Source organism: Oncorhynchus tshawytscha, unplaced genomic scaffold, assembly GCF_018296145.1.
Source record: "Oncorhynchus tshawytscha isolate Ot180627B unplaced genomic scaffold, Otsh_v2.0 Un_contig_556_pilon_pilon, whole genome shotgun sequence".
Lineage (NCBI taxonomy): Eukaryota > Metazoa > Chordata > Actinopteri > Salmoniformes > Salmonidae > Oncorhynchus > Oncorhynchus tshawytscha.
Window position 1 is genome coordinate 387,320 of NW_024609752.1, and position 6,915 is coordinate 394,234.

Sequence of the window (6,915 nt, forward strand, 5' to 3'; positions counted from 1 at the left end):
CTAAACTACCTCATCATCAGAGTAATGGACCCAGCTCATCAGTCTATATCCTAAACTACCTCATCATCAGAGTAATGGACCCAGCTCATCAGTCTACATCCTAAACTGCTATACTAAGTTGACTACAACAGAGAGGGAGAACAAGAGGAAAAGATAAAGCGAGGGAGAAGAGAACATGTCATGTCTGTGGAGGAGATATGTAACCCCCCCTCTTTATCTCTGGTCCCCACAGGCTGTTGGATTCTCCCTCTTCCTCCCCACACCCACTTAAAACCCCATTCCCTCCTCTGAGGCAGCTGCTTGCCCCCTTTACTCCCCCCTCTAACCTCAGCCCCAACCTCAATCCCTCCAGCCCCAACTTCAGCCCTCTAGCCCCAACTTCAAGCCCTCTAGCCCCAACCTCAAGCCTTCCAGCCCCAACCTCAAGCCCTCCAGCCCCAACCTCAAGCCCTCCAGCCCCAACCTCAAGCCCTCCAGCCCCAACCTCAAGCCCTCCAGCCCCAACCTCAAGCCCTCCAGCCCCAACCTCAAGCCCTCCAGCCCCAACCTCAAGCCCTCCAGCCACTGACATTAGAACGCTTCGGGAGCCGCGTGGAGCATGAAATGACTCCAGGAGCATTACTCCTACACCACAGTCCTCCAGGAGCATTACTCCTACACCACAGTCCTCCAGGAGCATTACTCCTACACCACAGTCCTCCAGGAGCATTACTCCTACACCACAGCCCTCCAGGAGCATTACTCCTACACCACAGTCCTCCAGGAGCATTACTCCTACACCACAGCCCTCCAGGAGCATTACTCCTACACCACAGTCCTCCAGGAGCATTACTCCTATACCACAGTCCTCCAGGAGCATTACTCCTACACCACAGTCCTCCAGGAGCATTACTCCTACACCACAGTCCTCCAGGAGCATTACTCCTACACCACAGTCCTCCAGGAGCATTACTCCTACACCACAGTCCTCCAGGAGCATTACTCCTACACCACAGCCCTCCAGGAGCATTACTCATACACCACAGCATTTACACTCCTACATTACTTCTAACCCAACCCCCTCTTTCCAACAGTATTCTAAACCCCCTATTTCCAACAGTATTCTAAAACCCCTATTTCCAACAGTATTCTAACCCCTCTTTCCAACAGTATTCTAACCCCTCTATCCAACAGTATTCTAACCCTAACCCCCTCTAACCAACAGTATTCTAACCCCCTCTTTCCAACAGTATTCTAAACCCCTCTATCCAACAGTATTCTAACCCCCCTCTATCCAACAGTATTCTAACCCTAACCCCTCTAACCAACAGTATTCTAACCCCTCTATCCAACAGTATTCTAACCCCTCTAACCAACAGTATTCTAACCCCCTCTAACCAACAGTATTCTAACCCCTCTAACCAACAGTATTCTAACCCCTCTAACCAACAGTATTCTAACCCCCTCTAACAGTATTCTAACCCCCTCTGACCGACAGTATTCTAACCCCCTCGGACCGACAGTATTCTAACCCCCTCGGACCGACAGTATTCTAACCCCCTCGGACCAACAGTATTCTAACCCCTCTAACCAACAGTATTCTAACCCCCTCTAACCAACAGTATTCTAACCCCCTCGGACCAACAGTATTCTAACCCCCTCTAACAGTATTCTAAGTCTCTGGACTCATGGGAAAGTAACATTTCATAACCCTTCACAGTTCCTTATTCAAACCAACACAATGCAAATGTTCTGCCGACTGTTGCCTGTGGTCAATCCTGCAGCTCTCACAACATTGCAAAAGCCATATGAGAAGCGTGTGTTGCCGAGCTTAAAGAAAATAGCTGATCATTTAAACAAAAACAACCGGTTTCTCACACAAAAAGACAAGACCAGAGATCTTACCTCACCTGGTGTGTAGTAACGTAGGTCTGTTAACAGTCCATAATCCAACAGGTCCTATGTTTGCAGAGTGTCAGCTACAGGCAGCAGTGACAACAGGAGAGGATCTAGCTAACAGAACAGAGAAAGAGGCTCGACTAGACACCAGGCAGAAGTGACAACAACTAGCGACTCCCAACACCCAAGAAGAAGAAGAGACTCTCACAAGCCCCCACAGCTGCTAAGTGAATGTCTGAGCGAAGCTTTTCACCCAAACTCTGCCTCCTCTCCTCTCTGACGTCAAACCCCCGGTGGGGTCACATGACACGGTTCTATGAAAGGCGTTGCCCTGGTAACAGTAGAACACAGGGGGGGGAGCTACTGCTGAAAGCGTTTTCAATAGGTCGTCTATAACACAGCGCAGCCAGGGCTGGGAAATACACTCTACAAGTCTGTCAGCAGCACAGAGAGACCACAGACACGTGTTAACATCAACCCTGCAGAGTTTCAAAGGTTTCCTTTTAAACTGGACAACAGAACTGAGTCACCTGGAAAAAGAGGGAAAGGGGGTTTGGGTTTAGGTCACTCCATTTTCATACTATACGCAGTCTGATCTTCTCAGCTAACTACTGAACCACACGCAGTCTGATCTTCTCAGCTAACTACTGAACCACACGCAGTCTGATCTGCTCAGCTAACTACTGAACCACACGCAGTCTGATCTGCTCAGCTAACTACTGAACCACACGCAGTCTGATCTGCTCAGCTAACTACTGAACCACACGCAGTCTGATCTGCTCAGCTAACTACTGAACCACACGCAGTCTGATCTGCTCAGCTAACTACTGAACCACACGCAGTCTGATCTGCTCAGCTAACTACTGAAACCAGTCTGATCTGCAGCTAACTCATCTGCTCAGCTAACTACTGAACCACACGCAGTCTGAGATTCTCTGCTAACTACTGAACCACACGCAGTCTGATCTGCTCAGCTAACTACTGAACCACACAGTCTGATCTTCTCTGCTAACTACTGAACCACACGCAGTCTGATCTGCTCGGCTAACTACTGAACCACACGCAGTCTGATCTGCTCAGCTAACTACTGAACCACACGCAGTCTGATCTGCTCAGCTAACTACTGAACCACACGCAGTCTGATCTGCTCAGCTAACTACTGAACCACACGCAGTCTGATCTTCTCGGCTAACTACTGAACCACACGCAGTCTGATCTTCTCTGCTAACTACTGAACCACACGCAGTCTGATCTGCTCGGCTAACTACTGAACCACACGCAGTCTGATCTGCTCGGCTAACTACTGAACCACACGCAGTCTGATCTTCTCAGCTAACTACTGAACCACACGCAGTCTGCTAATCTGCTGAACCAGCTAACTACTGAACCACACGCAGTTTGATCTGCTCAGCTAACTACTGAACCACACGCAGTCTGATCTTCTCAGCTAACTACTGAACCACACGCAGTCTGATCTTCTCAGCTAACTACTGAACCACACGCAGTCTGATCTGCTCAGCTACCTACTGAACCACACGCAGTCTGATCTGCTCAGCTACCGACTGAACCACACGCAGTCTGATCTGCTCAGCTAACTACTGAACCACACGCAGTCTGATCTTCTCTGCTAACTACTGAACCACACGTAGTCTGATCTGCTCAGCTAACTACTGAACCACACGCAGTCTGATCTTCTCAGCTAACTACTGAACCACACGCAGTCTGATCTTCTCTGCTAACTACTGAACCACACGTAGTCTGATCTGCTCAGCTAACTACTGAACCACACGCAGTCTGATCTTCTCAGCTAATTACTGAACCACACGCAGTCTGATCTTCTCAGCTAACTACTGAACCACACGCAGTCTGATCTTCTCAGCTAACTACTGAACCACACGCAGTCTGATCTGCTCAGCTACCTACTGAACCACACGCAGTCTGATCTGCTCAGCTACCTACTGAACCACACGCAGTCTGATCTGCTCAGCTAACTACTGAACCACACGCAGTCTGATCTTCTCTGCTAACTACTGAACCACACGCAGTCTGATCTGCTCAGCTAACTACTGAACCACACGCAGTCTGATCTTCTCAGCTAACTACTGAACCACACGCAGTCTGATCTGCTCAGCTAACTACTGAACCACACGCAGTCTGATCTGCTCAGCTAACTACTGAACCACACGCAGTCTGATCTTCTCTGCCAACTACTGAACCACACGCAGTCTGATCTTCTCAGCTAACTACTGAACCACACGCAGTCTGATCTTCTCTGCTAACTACTGAACCACACGCAGTCTGATCTGCTCAGCTAACTACTGAACCACACGCAGTTTGATCTGCTCAGCTAACTACTGAACCACACGCAGTCTGATCTTCTCAGCTAACTACTGAACCACACGCAGTCTGATTTTCTCAGCTAACTACTGAACCACACGCAGTCTGATCTTCTCAGCTAACTACTGAACCACACGCAGTCTGATCTTCTCAGCTAACTACTGAACCACACGCAGTCTGATCTGCTCAGCTACCTACTGAACCACACGCAGTCTGATCTGCTCAGCTACCGACTGAACCACACGCAGTCTGATCTGCTCAGCTAACTACTGAACCACACGCAGTCTGATCTTCTCTGCTAACTACTGAACCACACGTAGTCTGATCTGCTCAGCTAACTACTGAACCACACGCAGTCTGATCTTCTCAGCTACCTACTGAACGACACGCAGTCTGATCTGCTCAGCTACCTACTGAACCACACGCAGTCTGATCTGCTCAGCTAACTACTGAACCACACGCAGTCTGATCTTCTCTGCTAACTACTGAACCACACGCAGTCTGATCTGCTCAGCTAACTACTGAACCACACGCAGTCTGATCTTCTCAGCTAACTACTGAACCACACGCAGTCTGATCTGCTCAGCTAACTACTGAACCACACGCAGTCTGATCTGCTCAGCTAACTACTGAACCACACGCAGTCTGATCTTCTCTGCCAACTACTGAACCACACGCAGTCTGATCTTCTCAGCTAACTACTGAACCACACGCAGTCTGATCTTCTCTGCTAACTACTGAACCACACGCAGTCTGATCTGCTCAGCTAACTACTGAACCACACGCAGTTTGATCTGCTCAGCTAACTACTGAACCACACGCAGTCTGATCTTCTCAGCTAACTACTGAACCACACGCAGTCTGATTTTCTCAGCTAACTACTGAACCACACGCAGTCTGATCTTCTCAGCTAACTACTGAACCACACGCAGTCTGATCTTCTCAGCTAACGACTGAACCACACGCAGTCTGATCTGCTCAGCTACTACTACTGAACCACACGCAGTCTGATCTTCTCAGCTAACTACTGAACCACACGCAGTCTGATCTTCTCAGCTAACTACTGAACCACACGCAGTCTGATCTTCTCAGCTAACTACTGAACCACACGCAGTCTGATCTTCTCAGCTAACTACTGAACCACACGCAGTCTGATCTTCTCAGCTAACTACTGAACCACACGCAGTCTGATCTGCTCAGCTAACTACTGAACCACACGCAGTCTGATCTTCTCAGCTAACTACTGAACCACACGCAGTCTGATCTTCTCAGCTAACTACTGAACCACACGCAGTCTGATCTGCTCAGCTAACTACTGAACCACACGCAGTCTGATCTGCTCAGCTAACTACTGAACCACACGCAGTCTGATCTGCTCAGCCCAACACTGGCTGTTCATGTAGAGGTACTGCTACCAGACAGTGAAGTCAGAATTTGAAATGGAATAAAGATCTACAGATAAAAACAAAAAGTTGAGGAAGTAGAAGGTTTCCTCCAGGGATCTCACCCTCCGATTGGCTGTCTAAAACCACAGGGATCTCACCCTCCGATTGGCTGTCTAAAACCACAGGGATCTCACCCTCCGATTGGCTGTCTAAAACCACAGGGATCTCACCCTCCGATTGGCTGTCTAAAACCACAGGGATCTCACCCTCCGATTGGCTGTCTAAAACCACAGGGATCTCACCCTCCGATTGGCTGTCTAAAACCACAGGAATCTCACCCTCCGATTGGCTGTCTAAAACCACAGGCATCTCACCCTCCGATTGGCTGTCTAAAACCACAGGGATCTCACCCTCCGATTGGCTTTCTAAAACCACAGGGATCTCATCCTCCGATTGGCTTTCTAAAACAACAGGGATCTCACCCTCCGATTGGCTTTCTAAAACCACAGGGAACAGCAGAGGGAACACCCCCCTATCCACATCGATGGAACAGTAGTGGAGAGGGTAGCAAGTTTCAAGTTCCTCGGCATACACATCACAGACAAACTGAATTGGTCCACTCACACAGACAGCATCGTGAAGAAGGCGCAGCAGCGCCTCTTCAACCTCAGGAGGCTGAAGAAATTCGGCTTGTCACCAAAAGCACTCACAAACTTCTACAGATGCACAATCGAGAGCATCCTGGCGGGCTGTATCACCGCCTGTTACGGCAACTGCTCCGCCCTCAACCGTAAGGCTCTCCCAGAGGGTAGTGAGGTCTGCACAACGCATCACCGGGGCAAACTACCTGCCCTCCAGGACACCTACACCACCCGATGTTACAGGAAGGCCATAAAGATCATCAAGGACATCAACCACCCGAGCCACTGCCTGTTCACCCCGCTGTCATCCAGAAGGCGAGGTCAGTACAGGTGCATCAAAGCTGGGACCGAGAGACTGAAAAACAGCTTCTATCTCAAGGCCATCAGACTGTTAAACAGCCACCACTAACATTGAGTGGCTGCTGCCAACACACTGACACTGACACAACTCCAGCCACTTTAATAATGGGAATTGATGGGAAATGATGCAAATATATCACTAGCCACTTTAAACAATGCTACCTAATATAATGTTTACTTACCCTACATTATTCATCTCATATGCATACGTATATACTGTACTCTATATCATCGACTGCATCCTTATGTAATACATGTATCACTAGCCACTTTAACTATGCCACTTTGTTTACATACTCATCTCATATGTATAT

At 48.9% G+C, this 6,915-nt stretch overlaps 1 protein-coding gene across 3 annotated transcripts in view; it reads right to left on the reverse strand.

The window, feature by feature from the left end:
- Positions 1–2,145, reverse strand: part of LOC112241402 (neurocalcin-delta A) — a 62,324-nt gene extending 60,179 nt beyond the window's left edge. The window contains exon 1 of one of the 3 annotated variants that reach the window (XM_042317570.1): positions 1,890–2,143. The gene's annotated coding sequence lies outside the window, so the exon portion shown is untranslated. Of the gene's footprint in view, positions 1–1,884 lie in introns of all 3 variants that reach the window. The other 2 variants (XM_042317569.1, XM_042317571.1) reach the window with 2 other exon arrangements.
- Between the last annotated feature and the right edge of the window lie 4,770 nt (positions 2,146–6,915).